This window comes from Artemia franciscana, unplaced genomic scaffold (genome assembly GCF_032884065.1).
Source record: "Artemia franciscana unplaced genomic scaffold, ASM3288406v1 PGA_scaffold_1180, whole genome shotgun sequence".
Taxonomy (NCBI): Eukaryota; Metazoa; Arthropoda; class Branchiopoda; order Anostraca; family Artemiidae; genus Artemia; species Artemia franciscana.
Genome location: NW_027062618.1, coordinates 595,585 through 620,126, shown reverse-complemented (window position 1 = coordinate 620,126; position 24,542 = coordinate 595,585). Strand labels below are relative to the sequence as shown.

The 24,542-nt window shown below is 35.3% G+C and overlaps 1 protein-coding gene across 1 annotated transcript in view; it reads left to right on the top strand.

Moving 5' to 3' along the window:
- The window catches only part of LOC136041230 (structural maintenance of chromosomes protein 2-like), a 140,499-nt gene that overhangs the window by 95,670 nt on the left and 20,287 nt on the right, over nucleotides 1-24,542 (top strand). The window lies entirely within an intron of this gene.

Genomic DNA, 24,542 nt, shown 5'->3' with positions numbered 1-24,542 from the left:
TATATATATATATATATATATATATATATATATATATATATATATATATATATATATATATATATATATATATAAGGAATTTTCGCTTTTTTTTCTGGCTCCAAACATAAAAAAATGTACACCTTTTGTTTTGTGGGATACATTCTGTGGTCTTGGTCCTTTGGCTGTCGTGGTGAAGATGCTAAAGGTACCTACTGTATAACATCCGACGATTGTTTTTAGATTGGTGATTGGCTGGGAGTTATAGACATTATACAGATTATACTAAGAAAGATAGGCAGAGGTGTAGCTAGGTCTTTAGTGCCCGGGGATAATGTCGGTTTCTCTATAAAAAGTTGTTGAGTACACTCTTGCGAAGGTTTTATAAAAAAAGACTGAAATTTACCTTTTTTTCACTCACTGAAATTTATTTCAATGCATCCTTTGTCTGGAAAAAATAAGGAAGCAAAAGAAAAAGCAAACAAAAGAAAGCAAGCATTATAAGTAAACTTGTTACGTCGATAATTTCGTTGCTATTTCAGAAAAGCTTCAAAGAAAGACTGCTGCATTCCAATCTACTGAATAGTCAAAAGCCAAGAATTGTGATGCTTAAAAATATACTATTTACTACTTGCTACTATTACTACTACTATTGCTATTTATTGCTATTACTATAACTATTTACTACTTCTCTCAACTATTTACTACAGGACTGTATTGTTTATATTTCTTATCAAATAATATAGCTGATATTGTAATTTTCATCTGAAAATAAACCCGAAAAATAAGTTCCTTTAGTTCTATTCTCCCGAAAGTGGAGCCTTGAAGTTTCTTGGAATATTTTTGCAATTACCAGCCGCCGGGCCCCAGTGCTAAAAAATATGTACGTAAATATACAATTATTGCTCATAAATATACAATTATTGCTCGTTTATAAAGATAGTATTTGTACTAATCGCAAATTTTCGTTTTTTAGTCCTTCCTACTGTTGAATTATTGTAATCCCTTGTTAAAATATATACAAATATTTTACAATTACCAGTTTTTTGCTCTTTACGCAATTTGATGTCTTTACACACTGGGGTCCATTCAAAGATATTTAATTATTACAGCAAGTCCGATTTCTAACAACGATTTCTACTAACCTTCAAACTTCTGATTTTCTTTATCAATGTTTTTGAACTATTTTAATTCCTCATCAAAATATATGCAAATGTTTTTGCAATTATCAGTTTTTTGCTCTTTAAGCAATTAAAGAGCAAAAATAATGAAAAAATTATGTAATAATTAAAATCATCAATTATTACACACAAGTTTGACAAGTGTGACAACTTCATTGCAATACTGATCTATATTAAAATGACGGTAATCGCATAAATTTGTTTTCCAAAATTAAGGCTTTTGAAGAATAATCTCAAACTTCTGACCTCTCTAGATCGTTTTCTTAGGCCAGAATATCCCAGGCGGCCAATTTTCCGAAAAAATGTGGAGCCGTTTTCGAAAAAAAATACATACATAAATAAATATACAATTATTGCTCGTTTATAAAGATAGTATATGTCTGTTCATTTATTATCATATTTATTTTTATTAAATTTTATTCATTTGGTTAATTACTCCGTCGTCTTGATAGGATAATTAACATATCCGAAAACCTTTTAAGAGAAGATCTAAATTACACTAATTTGCTTAATAGCCAAAAGCCAAGAATTTTGGCATTTGATAATGGTAGCAAATAGCTGAAAGAGACAAGGGAAATTTTTTCCCCATCCATTTACCTGGTCCAAAGCCAAATTGTCCCAGCCTTATTTCCTTACTTGACATAAAAGCTTTGCAGTAAAGAAAAGGATTCAGTTTGGATCATAAATAGACGGAGCTGACATGATACATTCTTTTGCTTCATCGCTTCCCTCTGAACAAAGAATGTTAGAAATAGCTTGAAAACCTGGCATATATCACTTTCAGGAAAATTTAAAGTACAGTTTGTTTTGAGCTCTCAGAGACAGAAATTAATGGGGTCTGGAATATTATATCGATAAAAGCATGTTTAAAATTATTGAAAGTAGAGCAGGTGGAAGGGGCGGATAACCGACAATATTTGTGCTATGCACTCCACAGTTTCCGGATATCATTAAAATGGACCCCCTTATTCTAGATCAGTTCCAGTAGAGCTTTTCAGTCTTTGAAAAAGTGCTGCTTTAACAAAAACGAAATAGTATTAGTCTAGTCGCGGTTAATTTAGGGGATTAGGAACGTAGTTCAACCCAAACTTCCTTTCAGTAAGTAATTTTTTAGTAGGAAAGGCAATCTTTTCTTTTATTCAGGGACAGGGTGTTGCTGTATTTTACTTCGTTTCTTTCCTAGAACAAGGAAGTGTATCATTTGCTGGTAGAATTAAGATAACTAGAATTTTGAAGCCTGGTATTTTGATCACTTTGTTTCTACAGATAAAGATTAAGTTAAAAATAAGAAAGATATAATAAAAATAAATAGCATTTGAAATATGCAACTAACAAAACTAAAGTAAATGACCTATTATAGGATTAAATAAAAAAACAAGTTTTTTTAACTGAAAGTAAGGAGCGACATTAAAACTTAAAACGAACAGAAATTACTTCGTATATGAAAGAGGCTGCTTCCTCATCAACGCCCCGCTCTTTACGGTAAAGTTTGACTCTGTCTCTCAATTCTTCTTTTTAAAACAGTAAAAAACTTAAGCGTAAAGAGCGGGGCGTTGATGAGGAAGCAGCCTCTTTCATATACGAAGTAATTTCTGTTCGTTTTAAGTTTTAATGTCGCTCCTTACTTTCAGTTAAAAAAACTTGTTTTTTTATTTAATTTCTGAACGTTTTTGAATCAATGCATGTTTTGATTTTGGCTCTCCGCAGAGGAATAATTAAAACGAAATTTGCATTTTTTTTTTGGCAAAATGACTTTCTCATAATTTTGATCGAATTATTTTGAGAAAAAAAGAGCGGGGGAGGAAGCCTAGTTGCCCTCCGATTTTTTGGTTAATTAAAAAGGCAACTAGAACTTTTAATTTTTTACGAATATTTTTATTAGTAAAAGATTTACGTAACTTATAAATTAGCTTACGTAAAGAACTTTTGTATTCTCATATTTTTTTACATATATGAGGGGGTTCGCCCCCTTGTCAGATCCTCGCTCTTTACACTAAAGCTTAAATTCTGTCCCAATTCATTAAGAATGACCCCAGAATCACAAAAGCCGTAGAATAAATAGTTGAATTTACTAAAAATACTTTAACGTATGAGCGAGGTATTAGGAGGAGGTGAGCCCCTCAAATGGGTAATAATTTCTGTTTGTTTTAAGTTTTAATGCTGTTCCTTACTTCCAGCTAAAAGATTTTTTCATATTTATTTTTTCGTTGTGTTTTTAAATAATGCTAGTAAATCCTGCCCTCCCTTCATGGAGATTTTCTTCTCCAATGACAAATTATCGATGGAAAGTTCCCCCAGCATATCCCCCTCTTCTCAACCCCTCCCCCAACCAAAAAAATCCTCCTGAAAACGCCTGTATACTTCCCAATAACCATTACTATATATAAGCATTGGTCAAAGTTTGTAACTTGTTGCACCTCCCATGGGGACTGTGGGGGAGTAAGTCGTCCCCAAAGACATAGTTATAAGGTTTTTCGACTACGCTGAATAAAATGGCTATCTCAGAATTTTGAACCGTTGACTTTGTTAAAATAATTAGCGTGGGAGGGGGCCTAGGTGCCCTCCAATTTTTTGGTCACTTAAAAAGGGCACTAGAACTTTTCATTTCCGTTAGAATGAGCCCTCTTGCAACATTCTAGGACAACTGGGTCGATACGATCACCCCTGGAAAAAAAACAAAAACAAAAAAAACAAAAAAACAAATAAACACGCATCCGTGATCTGCCTTCTGGCAAAAAATACAAAATTCCACATTTTTGTGGATAGGAGCTTGAAACTTCTACAGTAGGGTTCTCTGATACGCTGAATCTGATGGTGTGATTTTCGTTAAGATTCTATGACTTCTAGGGGGCGTTTCCCCTATTTTCTAAAATAACGCAAATTTTCTCAGGCTCGTAACTTTTGAAGGGTAAGACTAAACTTGATGAAACTTATATATTTAAAATCAGCATTAAAATGCGATTCTTTTGATGTAGGTATTGGTATCAAAATTCCATTTTTTAGAGTTTTGGTTACTATTGAGCCGGGTCGCTCCTTACTACAGTTCGTTACCACGAACTGTTTGATAAAACAAAAAGCTAAAGGAGAAAAAATTCACTTGCATATTGAGTAATGTTAGTACTTGTTTTTGTTTTACTTTTTAAGGTTATAGAGACCAACTAAACCGGTTTAAAATGTTTTTTTTTGCTGCGTATGTAATTTTCTGTGCTTCTTTTTCTTTTTATTTGTTTTTTATGGCACTAGGTATCAACCAAGTGACATATAGCAATCGCAAATTCTGTCGGTCTGTCTGTCGGTTACGATTTTGCTACTTTAGGCACTTCCAGGTAAGCTAGGACGATGAAATTTGGCAAGCGTATCAGGGACCGGACCAGATTAAATTAGAAATAGTTGTTTCCCCGATTTGATCATCTGGGGGAGGGGGAGTGGGGGCCCGTTAATTCGGAAAAAATAGAAAAATGTATAGAAAAGTATTTTTAACTTACAAACGGTTGATCAGATCTTAATGAAATTTGATGTTTGGAAGGATATCGTGTCTCGGAGCTGTTATTTTAAATCCCGACCAGATCTGGTGACATTGGGGGGCAGTTGGGAGGGGGAAACTTAAAATCTTGGAAACCACTTTGTAGAGGGATCGGGATGAAACTTTGTGGGAAAAATAAGCACTTTGTGGGAAAAATAAAGTCCTAGATACATGATTGACATAACCGGAACGGATCCGCTCTCTTTGGGATAGTTGTGTGTGTGTTAGGGGGGGTTAATTCTGAAAAATTAGAAAAAAGAGGGATTTTTAACTTACCAACCGGTGATCGGATCTCAATGAAATTTGAAATGTAAAAGGATATCGTGTCTCAAATCTCTTTAATTTTAAATCCCGTCCGGATCTGGTGACATTGGGAGGAGTTTGTGGGGGGGGGAACCTAAAATCATGGAAAACGCATAGATTGGAGGGATCGGGATGAAACTACTACTACTACTACTAATAACTCACTGCAGCACCAAGCCGCCTGAGGCCAACACAGCTACGCACGCTCCTCCTCCAACCTAATCTATTTAAAGCCCTCCCAGCCCTCTTTACACCCTCCCAGGAAGTTCTCATTTCCTTTAAATCTTTATTTATGACATCCTCCCAACCCAGACAAGGACAACCTGCTTTCCGTGTAGCCCCAGACGGTTGGCCAAATAGGACAATCTTCGGTAATCTGTCATCCTTCATCCGTAGAACGTGGCCTGGCCATCTCAACCTGTATTTCATTATAGCCCCAGAAAGCGGGATTGAACCACATTTTTCGTGCAACCTACAGTTTGAAATACGGTCAGTCAGCCGCGTACCCAGAACAATCCGTAGGCAATTTCTCTGGAAAGCATCTAGTAAATTTTCATCTGCTTTTCGGAGTGCCCTTTTTTCAGAGCCATATTTGACCACTGTCATCACTGTAGCTTCCAATATTCTAATCGGTTTGCAGACTTATCTTTCTATTCTTCCAAACTTTTTTTAACTGTGAAAAAACACCCTGAGCCTTAGCTATTGTACTTTTAACATCTTCACTCCTCCCACCATCTTTACTAATAATACTACCAAGGTTAGTGAATCTCCCAACCTCATCAATCTTTTCGTTACCTAATGTCACTTGTTTATCTTCACTTATTCCTAGCCTTAATGACTTAGTCTTCTTAACATTAATTTTCAAGCCTATTTTAGCACCCTGAACTCGCAAAACCTCTAAAAATTCATTCATTTTGCTCACACTTTCATCTAATATGCTTAAATCATTAGCATAATCTAAGTCCAGGAGCGTTTTTCCTCCCCATTTTATTCCATGGTCTCCAATTGCCTTTCCTATGCTCCTTAAGACGAAGTCCATCCCCAAATGATCCATATAAAGGGGGATAGAACACAACCCTGCTTAACTCCTGATCTAATACAAAACCAGTTGCTAACCTCATTTCCTACCTTAACCGCAGCAGCATTATTCTCGTACATAGCACAAATCACTTTAAAGTATTTTTCTGGTATACTATACAACGATAAGACCTTTGTTAACGCTATTCTATCAACAGAATCGAAAGCTTGCTCATTATCGATAAAACTGAGGACCAAAGGTGTTTGACAACGAAGGGAATTCTCAATTATTAACCTAAGAGTGAAAACATGGTCGACACATCCTCTACCTTTTCTAAAACCGCATTGTTCTTCCCTTAAAACTTTGTCTACAGCATGCCTCATTCTAAAACATATCATATTACTCAGTAATTTCCCACCTACAGAGACCAGACTAATGCCTCGATAATTACGACAGTCACTCTTGTCACCTTTCTTATATAGTGGTTTAATTAAGGTTTTCCTAAAATCATTGGGTACCTCCCCTTTTTCAAAAATCATGTTCATAATCTTCAGTAGCTTATTTCTAACCTCAGAGCCACCATATTTGAGAAACTCATTTATCATACTATCAGCACCTGGAGCCTTATTATTTTTTAATCCTTTTAGTACTGTCGCTAATTCTTCCTCACAAAACAAATCTTCCTTCACATCCAAGGTATCACAAACTTTTTCATTTTCATCTATATCATTTCCTGCAACTGTATCTCGGTTTAGCACATTCTCAAAATGTTCCACCCATCTTTCTTTAACTCTTTCCTTATCACTAATTGTGGCCCCATTTCTATCTTTAACTGGGACTAGTCCGAATTGGCTACTCCCTTTCAGTTTATTGACATGCCAGTATAATATTTTACTATTATGCCGTCTAGCCATATCTTCCAGATCCTCAGCAATTTTATCCATGGCCTCCACTTCACATCTCCTTAGTTCATATTTTAATGCTTTCTCCACTTTCTTTACATTCCTTTTGTTTTCATACGACCTATCACTCAGATAATTCTTATACAAACCCCTTCTACTCTCTATTAAACCTAAAGCTTTTTAACTAATATTCCTAGTTGCAGTCTTACCACTCTTCCCTAGGACACAATCAGCAACTTCACAAATTGTTTTTCTGAAATTATTCCATCCATCTTCCACATTGTCAAATTTTAAACTCTCAGGTTTGGGGGGGGGGGGGTTGATTAATTCTGAAAAAATAGAAAAAATGACGTATTTTCAACTTACGAAGGAGTGATCTGATCTTCATGAAACTTCATATTTAGAAGGACCCCGTAACTCAAAACCCTTATTTTAAATCTCAACCGGATCCAGCGTCATTGGGGAGGGGGGCAGTTGGGGGGACGGGAAAGCTTAGAAAATACTTAAAGCGTAGAGATCAGGACGAAACTGGATGGATCAGGAAGAGATCAGGACGAAACTGGAACACTTGGAGTGGAGGAATCGGGATGAAGCTTGGTGGATAGAATAAGCAAATGTCCTTGATACGTGATTGACGTAACCGTACTGGATTCGCTCTCTTTGGGGGAGTTGGGGGGAGGAGTTCAGTGATTTGGCGAGTTTGGTGCTTCTGGACGTGCTAGGACGATGAAAATTGGTAGGCATGTCAGGGAGCTGCACAAATTGGCTTGATAAAGTCGTTTTCCCAGATTCGACCATCTGGGCGGCTAAAGGGAGAGGAAAATTTAGAAAAATGAGATATTATAACATACGAGTGGGTGATCGGATCTTAATGAATTTTGATATTTGGAACGACGTCGTGACTCAGAGCTCTTATTTTAAATCTTGACCGGCATTAAGCCTCTGATTTTCCTTTTAAATTAATCTATTGAATCTTAGAATTTTGTTTGAGCTCATACCGTATGAGCTCTTGGCTCTTTGCTCTTCTTGCTTCGTCATAAGTGCCATATGAGCTCTTAGGTCTTGTTCTACGTTATTATTCACGTCAGGCATAATTTAACTCATGTTTTTAAAGCCAATTATAAACTTTCACTGTTAAAGAGTCATTTCACATTAAAAAGAACTCCTTTCATCCTAGGCTAATATAGCCATCGATTCACATGCATCCGTGATCTTTCTTCTGGCAAAAAAAAGAAAAATCAAATTTCCACATTTTTGCAGATAGTAGCTTGCAACCTCTACAGTACGGTTATCTGATACGCTGAATATGATGATGTGATTTTCGTTAAGATTCTATGACTTTTAGGGGGTATTTTTCCCCTTTTTTTCTAAAGTAAGGGCAAATTTTCCCAAGCTTTTAACTTCTGATGGGTAGGGATAAACTTGATGGAACTTATATATTTAAAATCAGCATTAAACTGCTATTCTTTTGTTGTAACTATTGGTATCAAAATTCAGCTTTTTAGAGTTTTGTTCACTCTTGAACCGGGTCGCTTCTTACTACAGTTCGTTACCACGAACTGTTTGATATAAACAATCCTGGGGCAATTTGATCAGTTCCTGAAATAAAAAATCTGAGAAAAAAATTCAAGGCAAAATGGATTGCTGGCTTTGATGTAATACATCAATTACAATTAAGGGGGGGGGGGGTTCAAGAAGTCATGAAAAGTTAATAAAATCGTCGGCAATTCTAGGTAAATCTGGCTAATTAATTTTTTATTTTAAGTATAGAATTTCTATTTTGATCTAAAAAAGTATCTTGATTTCTGTGCTTATGCTTTTAATCAGAATTAACTTCAATTAGCCTCCATCTCAAAAACTAGATCTGACAAAGGAACTCTGATGGCATTTTTGGTCTCCTAAATTAGTCTTTTGTTCAAGTTCTATATTCGTTCTTTACATTTCATGAAGGTATTATTGTAATTCAATAAATACAATGGAGGTAAGCTTTTGATAAATGAATATTTTCAAATATGACTGATGAAAGTGGTATAGAATTTTTCTTTTTCTAGAACTCATTATTCATTTTTAATGAAATTTCATTACAGGAAAATCCTGAAAAACATCAATATATCGATCAGGAAAAAACTAATAAAGCAGTTTTTCATCTACAAGAAACATAATTTATCGACACTTCTTCCTTTCTGCTAAAGATTTTTGGCTATGCTCTTCTTGTTAGAATAACTGTCCTTTCAGCTCCTAGGATGCTAGTGACAAAGTAATATATATATATATATATATATATATATATATATATATATATATATATATATATATATATATATATATATATATATATATATATATATATATATATATATATATATATATATATATTATATATATATATATATAAATATATATATAAACATATATATATATATATATATATATATATATATATATATATATATATATATATATATATATATATATATATATATATATTTATATATTTATATATGTTTATATATATATTTATATATATATATTTATATATGTTTATATATATATATATATATATATATATATATATATATAAATATAAATATATATATAAATATATATATATATTTATATATTTATATATGTTTATATATATATATTTATATATATATATTTATATATATATATATATATATATATATATATATATATATATATATATATATATATATATATATATATATATATATATATATATATATATATGTATGTATATATGTTTGCATAATTTTTATTTCAAGTCTGTTTTTTCCCCTTTTCTTTTTTGCTTTTTATACTCCGTCTATTTTCTGTTGGAATGAGGGGTGATAAATAAATAAAAATATATGTTTATTGTTGGTAAATATAGGCTACTATTAGCCTATATAACAATGATTGGCTATGTTGATAACACTCAGCCAATCAATGATCTTCGACTCTGAAAACCATCGGGTGAGTTTGCATAATGGTTATTTCAAGTCTGTTTTCATTCAATGACTGTTATTGACTGACTTTGAGTATTTCCCACAGTCAGTAGTTTTCATTGAAATAATGACGAATTTTATCCGTGGTTTCATGTATCCTGTTTTGTGTCACATTTGCCTCTGAATTGTTTGCCTTTTTTTTTATTGTTTTTAATCAAACAGTTCGTGGTAACGAACTGTAGTAAGGAGCGACCCGGCTCAATAGTAACCAAAACTCTAAAAAATAGAATTTTGATGCCAATACATACATCAAAAGAATCACATTTTAATGCTGATTTTAAATATATAAGTTTCATCAAGTTTAGTCTTACCTATCAAAAGTTACGAGCCTGAGAAAATTTGCGTTATTTTATAAAATAGGGGGAAACGCCCCCTAGAAGTCATAGAATCTTTACGAAAATCACACCATCAGATTCACCGTATCAGAGAACCCTACTGTAGAAGTTTCAAGCTCCTATCTACAAAAATGTGGAATTTTGTATTTTTTGCCAGAAGGCAGATCACGGATGCGTGTTTATTTTTTTTTGTTTTTTTTTTTTTGTTTTTTTTCTTTTTCTTTCTCCCAGGGGTGATCGTATCGACCCAGTTGTCCTAGAATGTTGCAAGAGGGCTCATTTTAACGGAAATGAAAAGTTCTAGTGCCCTTTTTAAGTGAACAAAAAAATTGGAGGGCACCTAGGCCCCCTCCCAAGCTAATTATTTTACCAAAGTCAACAAATCAAAATTCTGAGATAGTCATTTTATTCAGCGTAGTCGAAAAACCTTATAACTATGTCTTTGGGGACGACTTACTCCCCCACAGTCCCCGTGGGAGGGGCAACAAGTTACAAACTTTGACCAGTGCTTACATATAGTAATGGTTATTGGGAAGTGTACAGGCGTTTTCAGGAGAATTTTTTTGGTTGGGGGAGGGGTTGAGAAGAGGGGGATATGCTGGGGGAACTTTCCATCGATAGTTTGTCATGGCGGAAGAAAATCTCCATGAAGGGAGCTCAGGATTTACTAGCATTATTTAAAAAAAAATGAAAAAATAAATATGAAAAAGTTCTTTCAGCTGGAAGTAAGGAGCAGCATTAAAACTTAAAACAAACAGAAATTATTACCCATTTGAGGGGCTCGCCTCCTCCTAATACCTCGCTCTTTACGCTAAAGTATTTTTAGTAATTTCAACTATTTATTCTACAGCTTTTGTGATTCTGGGGTCATTCTTAATGAATTGGGACAAAATTTAAGCTTTAATGTAAAGAGCGAGGATCTGACAAGGGGGAACCCCTCATATATGTAATAAAAATATGAGAATACAAAAGTTCTTTACTTAAGCTAATTTATAAGTTACGTAAATCTTTTACTAATAAAAATATTCGTAAAAAATCAAAAATTCTAGTTGCCTTTTTAATTAACCAAAAAACCGGAGGGCAACTAGGCTTCCTCCCCCGCTCTTTTTTTCTCAAAATCATTCGATCAAAATTATGAGAAAGCCATTTAGCCAAAAAAAAAAAAAAAAAAAAAATGCAAATTTTGTTTTAATTATTCCTCTGCGGAGAGCCAAAATCAAAACATGCATTGATTCAAAAACGTCCAGAAATTAAATAAAAAAAAACAATTTTTTTTTTAACTGAAAGTAAGGAGCGACATTAAAACTTAAAACGACCAGAAATTACTTCGTATATGAAAGAGGCTGCTTCCTCATCAACGCCCCGCTCTTTACGCTAAAGTTTTTTACTGTTTTAAGAAGAAGACTTGAGAGAAAGAGTCAAACTTTAGCGTAAAGAGCGAGGCGTTCATGAGGAAGCAGCCTCTTTTATATACGAAGTAATTTCTGGTCGTTTTAAGTTTTAATGTCGCTCCTTACTTTCAGTTAAAAAAACTTGTTTTTTTTATTTAATATTTGCTAAAGGACGACATATACTTACTTACGACACGACTGCCTGTCCATGGATTATTCTTTATGGTTGATTGTGTATGGCTATGTTGTTTGACCTATGTAATTGGATGGATGAGTAGGGTTAAGGCGTCATTCAAGTACTGATCTATATTAATTGCTAATGTAGGAAAACAGTCTTCCTTTTCTCCTTCTGTCTTTTTTTTTATGGCACTTGGTATTAACCAAGTGACATAGCAATCGCAATTTCTGTCGGTCTGTCGGTCCCGGTTTTGCTACTTTAGGCACTTCCAGGTAATCTAGGACGATGAAATTTGGCAGGTATATCAGGGACCGTACCAGACGATTTGACCATCTGGGGGAGGAGTGGGGGGCCTGTTAATTCGGAAAAAATAGAAAAAATGAAGTAGTTTTAACTTACGAACAGTTGATCAGATCTTAATGAAATTTGATGTTTGGAAGGATATCGTTTCTCAGAGCTGTTATTTGAAGTTCCGACCGGATCTGGTGACATTTGGGGGGAGTTGGGAGGGGGAAACCTAAAATCTTGGCAAACACTTAGAGTGGATGGATCGGGATGATACTTGGTGGGAAAAATAAGCACAAGTCCTAGATACATGATTGACATAACCGGAACGGATCCGCTCTCTTTGGAGTAGTGGGGGGTGGGGTTAAATCTGAAAAATTTTGAAAAAATGAGGTATTTTTAGCTTACGAACGGGTGATCGGATCTCAATGAAATCTGATATTTTGAAGGATATCTTCTTCTTCTTATGTTTGTGAGGTCTGTGAATCAGTATGATCGTGTCTCAATCAGGATATCGTGTCTCAAAGCTCTTATTTTAAATCCCGACCGGATCTGGTGACATTGGGGGGAGTTTGGGGGGGAACCTAAAATCATGGAAAACGCTTAGATTGGAGGGATCGGGATGAAACTTGGTGGTAAAATAAGCAGAAGTCTTAGATACCTGATTGAAATAATTGGAACGGATCCGATGTGTTTTTTTTTTGGGGGGGGGGGAAGGTCTAATTCTGAAAAATTAGAAAAAATGACGTATTTTTAACTTACGAAGGAATGATCGGATCTTCATAAAACTTTATATATAGAAGGACCTCGTAACTCAGATCTCTTATTTTAAATCTCAACTGGATCCAGCGTCGTTGGGGGGGGGGGGACCGGAAATCGTAGAAAATACTTAAAGCGGAGAGATCAGGATGAAACTGGATGGGAAGAATGAAAACCTGTCTGTGATACGTGACTGACATAACTAGACCGGATCTGCTCTCTTTGGTGGAGTTGGGGGGGGGGGGGTAATTCGGAAAAATGAGGCATTTGTAACTTACGAATGGGTGACCAGATCTTAATGAAATTTGATATTTAGAAGGATCTTGTGCTTTAAAGAACTAATTTTAAATTCCAACCAGATCTTGTGACATTGGGGGGGGGTTGTAGGGGGAAACCGGAATTCTTGGATAACGTGAAAATTGGGCGTGCAAGATGGATTCCAAGACAACTTACGGACTCCTGCAGAGAAACCGAGCTTAAGTCCATACATGGCTGAAAGAACGATACTTACTTGAATTACATAAAAAACTAGTTTTTTTAACTGAAAGTAAGGAGCGACATTAAAACTTAAAACGAACAGAAATTACTCCGTATATGAAATGGGTTGTCCTCTCCTCAACCCCTCGCTCTTTACGTTAAAGTTTGTAATTGTTCTAAAAAGCAGAATTGTGGCAAAGAGTCAAACTTTAGCGTAAAGAGCGAGGGATTGCGGAGGGGACAACCCATTTTTTTTATGTAATTTCTGAACGTTTTGAATTAATGCATGTTTGATTTTGGCTCTCCACACATAAATTATTAAATGAAATTTGCATATTAATTCCTTTTTTGGCTAAATGGCTTTCTCTTAGTTTTGATCAGATGATTTTGAGAAATAAGCGATGGGGAAGGAGGCTTAGTTGCCCTGCAATTTTTCGGTTACATAAAAAGGCAACTATAAATTTTAATTTTTAACGAATGTTTTTATTAGTAAAAAATATACGTAACTTAAGAATTAACTTACGTAACAAACTTTTATATTCTTAAATTTTTATTATGTATATGAGGGAGTTTGTACCCTCGTTAATACCTCGCTCTTCACACTAAATCGTAAGTTTTGTCCCAATTCTTTAAGAATGACCCCTGAATCAGAAAGGCCGTAGAATAAATAGTTGAGATTACTAAAAATACTGTATCATAAAGAGCGAGGTATTTATCTCCTCCTAAATACCTCGCTCTTTATGCTAAAGTATTTTTAGAACCCCTCATATGTGTAATAATCTCTGTTCGTTTTAAGTTTCAATGCTACTCCTTACTTTCAATTGAAAAAAACTTTTCCATGTTTATTTTTTCATTGTCTTTTTTTATAGTAATTTTAGAAAGTCCTGCGCCCTTTTCACTGAATTTTTGTTCCCCCATGACATATTTCTCCAAGGAAAGATCGTCCCACATAGCCCCCTCCCCTCAACCCCATCCCTAAAACCGAAAAAAAAACCCTGAAAACGTCTGTACACTTCCCAATAACCATTATTATATGTAAACACTGGTCGAAGTTTGTAACTTGCAGCCCCTCCCCCAGGGACTGTGGGAGAGTAAGTCATTCCCAAAGACATAGTTATCATGGTTTTTGACTATGCGGATCCAAATTTTGATCCGCTGACTTTGGAGAAAAAATGAGCGTGGGAGGGGGCCTAGGTGCCCTCCAATTTTTTTGGTCACTTAAAAAGGGCACTAGAACTTTTCATTTCCGTTAGAATGAGCCCTTTTGCGACATTCTAGGACCACTTGGTCGATACGATGACCCCTGAAAAAAAAACAAAAAAACAAACAAATAAACACGCACCCGTGATTGGTTTGCTGGCAAAAAATACGGAATTCCACATTTTTGTAGATAGGAGCTTGAAATTACTGCTATAGGGTTCTCTGATACGCCGAATGCGATGGTGTGATTTTCGTTAAGATTCTATGACTTTTAGGGGGTGTTTCCCCCTATTTTCCAAAATAAGGCAAATTTTCTCAGGCTCGTAACTTTATATGACAAAGACTAAATTTGATGAAGCTTATATATTTAAAATCAACATGAAAATCCAATTCTTTTGATATATATTTTAGCATCAAAATTCCGTTTTTTAGAGTTTCGTTTACTATTGAGCCGGGTCGCTTCTTACTACAGTTCGTTACCACGAACTGTTTGAAAAAAACAAGGATTTCATAGGCAGCGCAATAGCAATGCCTATGTAAAGAGCGATGTTTACGTGTTTTTCTTTTTTTTTCACCAAGGTACTTTGTATAGAAGTTGTCGTAGAAACTTCGAAAGGAGCTCATTCGATTGGAAAATTCTAATACTCTTTTTAGGAATCAAAAGTGATCAGAGGGCACCCCACCCCCATACGCTCATCATTTTCCCAAACACATCCAATCAAAATTTTGAGATAGCATTTTTTTTCAACAAATGTCCAACAAATGTTGAAATGTCCAGTAAATATGTCTTTGGGGATGCTAACTTTCACTTCCCTCAGGACAAGGGCTGTAAGTTAGGCAATTCTTCCATTGTCGACATATGCTATATGTTTTTGAGAAAGGTTGACAAGTTTGACCTTTCTAAAATGACGAAGAGCATTTGAGCCTTTCAGAGACTGTATTGGGGAGTGTTGAACTAAATCAAAACATGTTATGTGCATACGGGATGTCAAAAGGGTGTAACTCATGAATGAATTAGAATATTAATTTTGAAATTTCAGGAAATGACAAGGGGGATGATCAATTGCCCAAAAAGGCAATATTTGTACGCTACTACTACTACTAACGCTACTTTTGCTGCTACTACTACCACAAAAGCTACTGCTTCTGTACCGAGTTTTACCATGGCTAAGGATATTGAAATGAACATAAGAGGATCTGTTTTGGGGCTAGCTGTTGTTGTTGTGGTTTGGGGTTTGACTCGTTCGACCATAGGTCATATGCGTTCGCATCACTCGATTATTCTGTCCCTCTGTAATCACTAGCTAGCTTTGGTGTCACTTCAGTCAATATTCTCTGAACCAGATCATGTATAACTTAACTTGCTATTGGTATTCGGCTATTTACCTGCAGAAATTGCTTGCGTGAAAAAATCAAAATAATGCAACTATGCTTTGTCATACAGCAATTAAAGTACATATACAACACAATTATAATAAGTAATACATTTTTACACATTATAACCTGTCCCATAGTTTCAGATATAAAAACTTAAGCAGATGAAATAAGGCTACTACTACTACTAACAACTCACCGCAACACCAAGCCTCTTGAGGCCAATACAGCTACGCACGCTCCTCCTCCATCCCAATCTATTCAAAGTCTCGCTCTTTACACCCTCCCAGGAAGTTCCTATTTCCTTTAAATCTTTCTTTAGGACATCCTTCCACTCCACACGAGGACGGTTGTCCGAAAAGGACAATCTGTCATCCTTCACCCGCAGAACCTGCCCAAGCCATCTCAACCTCTCTTTCATAATAGCCTCAGAACAATCCGTAGGCAATTTCTCTGGAAAACATCTAGGTAAATCTTCATCCGCTTTTCGGAGCTCCTATGCTTCAGAGCCATGTTTGACCACTGCCATCACTGTACCTTCCAATATTCTAATCTTGGTTTGCAGACTTATCTTCCTATCCTTCCAAGCTTTCTTAACTGTGAAAAAAACACTCTCAGCCTTGGCTATTCTACTTTTAACATCTTCACTGCTCCCACCATCTTTACTAATAATACTACCAAGGTAAGTGAAGGTGCCCACCTGATCAATCTTTTCGTCATCAAACATCACCTTTTCATCTTCACTTATTTCTACCCTTAGTGACTTAGTCTTCTTAACATTAATCTTCAAACCTATTTTAGCACCCTGAACTCGCAAGATTTCTAAAAGTTCATTCATGTTCATCTAGGATGCTTAAATAATCAACATAATCTAAGTCCAGGAGAGTTTTTCACCATTGGATTCCGTGGTCTCCCATTGCCTTTCCTGTGCTCCTTAAGACAAAGTCCATCAAAATCATCTATATAAAAGGGTATAGAACACAACCCTGCTTAACTCCTGATTTAATGCAAAATCATGAGGTTAGAAGCAGACCGTCTTCTAACCTCATTTCCTACCTTAACCACAGCAGTGTTATTATCGTACATAGCACTAATCACTTTAATATGTTTGTCTGGTATAGCATACAAGCATTTTCTAAAGGATCTTTGCTAAAGCTCTTCTATAGACAGAATGAAACGGTTGTTCATAATCTATAAAACTGAGAATCAAAGGTGTTTAACAACTAAAGGACTTCTCAATTATTATCGTAAGAGGCTATACAACTGAGAATCAAAGGTGTTTAACAACTAAAAGACTTCTCAATTATTATCGTATTATTCTTCTCTTAAACTTAAACACCGTTCTTCTCTTAAACTTTGTCCACAGCATCTCTCGGTCTAAAAAACATCATATTAATAAGTAATTGACTACCTACAGAAACCAGACTAATGACTCGATAATCACGACAGTCACTCTTATCACCTTTCCTATACAGTGGTTTAATTAAGGTTCTCTTAAAATCGTTAGGTGCTTCTGCTTTTTCAAAAATTATATTCATAATCTTCAGTAGCTTATTCCTAACCTCAGAGCCACCATATTTAAGAAACTCATTTATCACACTATCAGCACCTGGAGCCTTAATATTATTAAATCCTTTTAGTACTGTCGCTAATTCTTCCTCACAAAACAAATCTTCCTTCACATCACGAAAGTAAAACAGTTCAAAATAGGGATGATACCTTTTTATTGACAGTGAATAGATATAAAATTATTTAACTGGACATTTCGAACACATATACAGTCTTCATAATCAGCAGTAAAACTCTCAGTTTACTGCTGATGATGAACACTGTATATGTGTTCGAAATATCCAGTTAAATAATTTTATATCTATTCACTGTCAATAAAAAGGTATCATCCCTATCTTGAACTGTTTTACTTTTGTCATGGAAAGGCATTGTGGTCTTCGAAGTTATCTACTTCCTTCACATATTAGGTATCACAACCTTTTTCGCATAATCAATAAGGTTGACACTTTTAGAATCACGTTAATACCATGTCAACTTATAGGCCAGTTTATGACCAAACACAGTATTGGTTGTAACTAGATTGTTATACATAAAAAGTTGCAAAAGTCTGTAGCCATTACTGTTTTCCTTTCCTACATTTACCTAGGCTAGGCTGCCATCTATCTCTACTTCTACCGACCTGGGCGTTAGAATATCCTAGTAAAAACACCATATTTCTACCTGGGATCCTTTCTATTTGCTCATGTAACTGTAAGTTAAATTCATCACTAGTATTCTCCGTCAGTCGGTTCAACAGGAGCATATATTTCTATAACTGATACCCTGAACTTTTTAGTCATGAAGTGAGCAATTAATATCCTATTTTTCATACCTTCCCAGCATAAACAAGACTTTGCAGCTTCCTTATTTATTATGAGCCCTACTCTCTGTCTATGTATTCCATCCTTCCTACCTGAGTAAACAAATTCTATATCACCTAATTTCATGCTTACTACCCCCTGAGATATGGGTTTCTTAAACTCATAAGTCCAGTTCGAATCGTCTGATTTCGTCTGTCAAAATTTCGATACGATAATCATTTTTTAACGTCGTAACATTCCAATTTCCAATTTTCATGTTCTTCTAATCATTGAAATTATTTGACCTGAGGAAAAGCAATGATCCTGGATATCAGTGCAGGACGGGGATCAACATATCTTATCAAGTCTACACCGAAACGCTTAGTCCGGCTTAGAACCGGACTGCAAGAAGTCCTTGGGAGCTCCAGCATGAATGGAGGCTTGTGCAATCATGTGGCTATCTTGTTCACAACATGTTTTTCAGCACTTGGCGATGCTCTTTTATCATCAAGAGTTGAAATCCTGCAAAGACAGTCCCAAGCCTATTACCTCCGACTCATTATATAATTCAATCCTACAAATATTTTGTTACTACAGAGAAGCAATCAATAGTAGAAAAATAGCTAGGAAGAGGTTTTTCAGCCCGAAAACGCCTGTAGAAATAGGCTAGGCCGTTGTGTCGTTTACTAGGCTATAATTTCCTTGATGGGTGCCACTCAGCCGCAACATCAACCCAAATGAGGCCCCATACTTAGCCCTGGATATGGCTGCTTGGAGAAGACTGACGGCGCTGTCAACCAGTTCCCTCTACGCTGGCGACCCTGCTGAGCAAGAGCGTTAAGTCAAAAGTAAGTCAAGCGTCACTCCTAAAGTGGGAATAGAGTTGACCGCAAGGTCTCCAGTTTTTCAGGTGCCCCGAAAGGGTCGATGCAGCCTTTTGTAAAAGCCGTTGTCCATAGATCTGGATATTATGCCCTACCGCAGTTGTCCTCCTATAGAGGATCCTCCCATGATGGTGTTCTGCGTCACCATGGAATTTAACCCATTACTGGGAGAAGGTTTGTAACTCATGGGACGTGTGTACACGTCACTGGGACCTGTTGAGTGTACATTTGAGGGGCCTTCTTCCTCCTCCACTTCTATTTATTGCCTTGGGTGAGGGTGCTCCGTTTTCTATTATGGACCCCAGGGACATTATCGTAAAGTAAGGATAAAAAAACAAATAAAGTAGTAAATAGGATAACTCTAAAATCAACTATTATAGAGGTAAAAAAAAAATCTTATAGGGAATGAACCCAACCAGTAGTCTTAACAAATCTATCTAAAAAGGTTTTTATCTTAAAAGTCGTCTAGCCCAAGGAGGAGACGGATGCAAAAGTGTAACTAAATAAAAGCACATTAAGTGCATACAAATTGCAAAAGGAGCTTACAAAAGGCAACATGTACATGCTACCACTGCTATTGATACTACTGTTACCACTGTTAGTAGTACTACTGATACCACATTATTGCTGCTGCTACTGCCGTTTGAAGACCAGAACATAATTTGACCTTTACTGAAGAAAAAACAAACAAACGAACGTGGATTGGTAGTTTAATATACGTATGCTGATACTTGTTTCTTAAATTCTTTATGATTTTAAAATATTAAGTTTGATTTCTGGCTGGAGTTTCTTTTGTTATAATATTTGTAGTTATAATAATGCTCATAATGAGAAACAACATATTAAGTTGAATTGTTTTAAAGAAGCGATGAGAAACTTAAAAAAGAAAATATTAAGGCTATTAGTAAGATATAGCAAACTATAATCATATATCGTGAATGTCTTAAAATATCTGGGGGCGAAAGATTTGATTTTGAATTGAAAAAATTGTCCATATTTAATAAAATCATCAAAATTTGTTAGGAAAGACTCATCGTAGTCGGTGTTCTTTTTTCTCCAGTTTTTCAGCACTGGAGAAGGCATGTAAGCCTGGGCTTATGTAATATGGATTTATTTTCAGTGGTTTTCAAAGAGTTTAAATTTTGAGTGGGATAATTAGAAAAAGACTTATTCGGCAAACTTTGCCATTTATCATGGAGAACTAAAACATAGAAACTCTTACATGTATTGTCGTTGGAAATTTTAAAGTTGCCTCTGCGTCTATATGAACGGAAGGTGTTGCTGAAGGTTAGGTTGTTAAACCCCCTGCACATCAAGAATGATGAATAATAAAAAAATCATCAAGAAGTTCAAAGTTCATCAATAATGAACTCCCTATCCAGCGCTTAGTTTCTTAGGTTTTTGAAGTTTTCAAGTCTTCCAAAATTAGCAGGAGTAGTACTCAAATTGTTCGTCTGTGCTTCAAGATTATTGCCCTCTGGAGGTTATGCTGTTAAACGCTTCTCTATCAAGAGTAATGAATATTTGCATTGAAAACCAAATATTCCGGATCCAACGCTTAGTTTTTTAGAGTTTCCAAATATTTTACGATTCGTGGGAGAAGTACTCTAATTATTCCTTAGCATTCCAAGATTAGTGGAACATCTTATGCAATCAATTTCGATTGCGATTTTAAATATGAAACAGCCTATATCAGTCTCAGAATTTCATTTTCTTCCAAGTCTGTATATTTTTTAGAAAGCGTCGATACATTCTAGAAGTCCATTCCCTACTACAGCCTCTGTCAATTCTTTCTTAGGTCAAATTTAAATTTTATCTCTTTTCTTAACGTTTTCTAAATTTATTTCGTGCATTTGCCCCTGCTTTAGAAATACTATGCTTGATATTCCTTGATTTATTCCTGCTCAATGAATCCCAGGTCATTAAGAGAAATATCTCCCTTAGTCTGATTCTTATATTTACAACCTTTAGGAGGATAGGACTATCTTTTGGATACAGACGAAATTCTTTTCCCTCATAATTTGGCTGCTTGGCGAGTGGGTAGTCTTTGAAGTGTTTGTGAAAGCTATTTACTAGAAAAACAAATCCCCAAAAAAATATATATATAGCTCTCCCTTCTCTATTTTTCTCATCGTTCCCTAGTAAGAGTCATTTCTTGGTAAATAAAGTTTGTTGATGAAGCATCGGAAATGGAGGATATTTGGGAAGTAGTTTGGGAACGACAGCTTTAAAAGGAACTTGAGTGAAGTATTTAATAATTTTTTGGAGGAGATTAAACTTTTGTCTAAGCTTTTTTTTTCTTATTGAAATTTATTTACGCACAACATTCTAGAAAATTTTTGGTAGATTCTATTCTGTTCTTTTTTGTAGGTTTCATGGCGCCATGAATAGTGGAGAAATGGCGCTAGGTTTTTTTTGGTCGTTTAATACGTTTAAAAATCCTCTGAAAAGTGTTCAACAAATCTCGGCTTTTTTGAAGTAATCGTATAAATAACCGTTATGGAAATAACCATATTAACTCACGATTTTGGAGTGGGGGGTGTACAAAGCACCCTTCTCTATTCGATAGATCCTGAATAAAAACCATAGATCCTCCTAGAATAGATCTATGTGTTTGAGACTCACGACGCCATGAACAATGAGGATAAGGCGCTACTCTGTTTTGCCGTTTAAAACGTTTGGAAATCCTTCCGAAAGCGTTAAAGAAATAATTTTTCTTTTTTTGGTGGGGGTGGGGGCTATACTGTTTCTTTTTCGTGAGTTCCTGATTTCAAGCTTAGCTCTTTCTCGAAAAAGATCTCGGTTTTACAAAGTGATGGCTCTGTGAATCTAAGATTGTATAATTTTATTATCAGAGTATCCAGAAGGGTTATTTTTCATTTCTTTATCATCAATCATTTATTTTGTATGTTTTAGTCATCAGTAAATCTTTGCTTTTCTATCTGCATTTGCTGGCGAAGTTGAAGAGGGACTTAAAGAATCATTTTTCTATTCAATAAGTTTTGCCTTTGGGTGGAACAAATTCCATTTCTCCGCTTAGAAGTTTCAATCTGTTGATAGATTTCTTCCTCTGAGGCACTTACGAAGCTCTAAAAACATAAATCAACCTCTATACTTAAGGGCTAGACAGACTTAGCGTTTTATTCCATCGTTTTAAAAGCGTATATGTAGAAGTGGCAAGCTTACTTCTTAACAGAAAAGCAGTGTTTCTTCACAAATATTTTAAATTTAGAAAGCATGGAAGGCCAGGGGTGAAAATTTGTTAGACAAGTCATGAACAAGAATGTTCAGTGAGATAGTTAAAAGTAGAATAGCCAAGGCCTGGGGTGTTTTACAGTTGAAAAAAAAATCCAAAGAATATGAAGATGAGTCTGCGAACCAAGGTTAGGATATTGGAAACTACAATGATGACGGTGATGAACTATGGTTCTGAATCGTGGGTGCTCGGAAAGCCGGAAGAAGATTTGTTAGATGTTTTCCAGAGGATTTTTTTTGCCGATTGTTTTGATTACTCGCTTGACTGTCTGTATTTCAAAAAGTAAGCTGTGCAGAAAATCTGGTTCTATCCTAATTTTTAAGACAGCACTGAGAGAAAGGTTGAGATGGCCAGGGCACGCTTTGAGGGTAAAGGATGACAGATTGCCAAAGGTTGTTCTTTTTAGCCATTTAGGGACAAAGAAGAGGTAGGTATTCTCAGAACGGGGTGAAGATAGGTCGTAAGAAACGATTGGAATGAAACAGGAACTTATTGGGTGGGTGTACAGAGGGAAGCTTTGAACACAATGGGACGGAGAAGGAGCGTGTGCACCTGTGTTGGCCTCAGGTGGCTTGGTGCTGCGGTGAGTTGTTAGTCAATCAATCAATCATCAGTCAATCAATTTATTCAACTAATATATTCACAACAGAAACACTTCAACATAGGCTCCTCCATAAGGCTCTGGCCAGGAAAAAAGAGGGGAGGAACAAAAATGAAACAAAAACTTAAAAAAATATTTTCAACATAACACAGTTACGCCATTCAGAGACTCAGCACAAGAGAAAAACAAAGAAAAAAAAATGCAATTTTTATAAACTTTAAGAGACACCCCCCCCCCAAAAAAGGTAAAAAAACAAAAAACATAAATCTCCCTAAAAAAAAAAAAAAAAAAATCGAGGACTATCCCATGAATCACAGATATTTCCTATTAGATATTTGAAACCAAGCCACGAGAAATGCTGAGAACAAGTCAATCAGTCCTCACAACAAAAATTTTTCAACACACATAAGATTCACCCGTCCCATAAAAAGAAGAAGCAGAAAAAAACCAAATAAACATAAGTCATCAAGACATTAAGAAATTTCTCAAAATTATTTTGAAAGTACCAAACGAGTGACATTCTTAAGCTGACTCAGCGAGGGTTTTTCAAAAGATATAACAAGCGGTTAGTGATAGTAGTATTAAAAGACATGCTCTCATGAAATTTCATGACCCGCAAAAATGTCTGATACTTTCATGCTTAAAACAACTTCATCCTTTTGAGATACTCAGCTGTCCAGCGCACCAATTGACCTATTTTATGACTGTTTTTAACAATATTTTACCATAAATTTTGTGATTTTTTCTTCTTTCAGTACCTAGTAGTCAATTGTCATGTTGGCCTTCCTTATATATAGGCTGTCGGAATGACAGCAGCCACTCATGCGGATACGGGAGGGGGTTATCTTTTGTCATCTGTCCCCTCCCAAAATGCCGAGTCTTGTCGATTTGATTCCATACATATTCCTCACAGTTCGTTCGTTATTGGTTCTCTTTTTATTGTTGTCACACCTCCTGACAATATTTCTTCTTTTATGAGCCAGCAAAGTAAATTCAGCACCCTTCTAGGAAAATTATTTCCTTCTTAGGGCAAAATTTATTCGAACTTACTGATTAACTGGCGAGAAGTACATAATTCAAGAACGAACCTGTTTGCCTTTTTTTCTAGATTTGAAAAGTGTATTTATAGTGTTAAACATTAATTAACATCATTTTTATACAATCCTAATAAGGGAGATTAATGCCAGAATTGCCTCTCACTCAATTGGACTATCTGTCTTGGCTTTTTCCACAATTAGCCATGACTTGATGCCCACAACTATTCGATTTTAAGTCAAATTCAGCTATCATTCAGCTATCTGTTCGATTTTAATTCAAATTCAGCTATCATTCAGCTATCTGTTCGATTTTAATTCAAATTCTGCTATCATTCAGCTATCTATTCGATTTCAATTCAAATTCAGCTATCTATTCGATTTTAATACAAAGTCAGCTATCATTCAGCTATATATTCGATTTTAAATTAAATTTACCTATCATTCAGCTATCTATTCAATTTTAATTCAAATTCAGCTATCATTCAGCTATCTATTCAATTTTA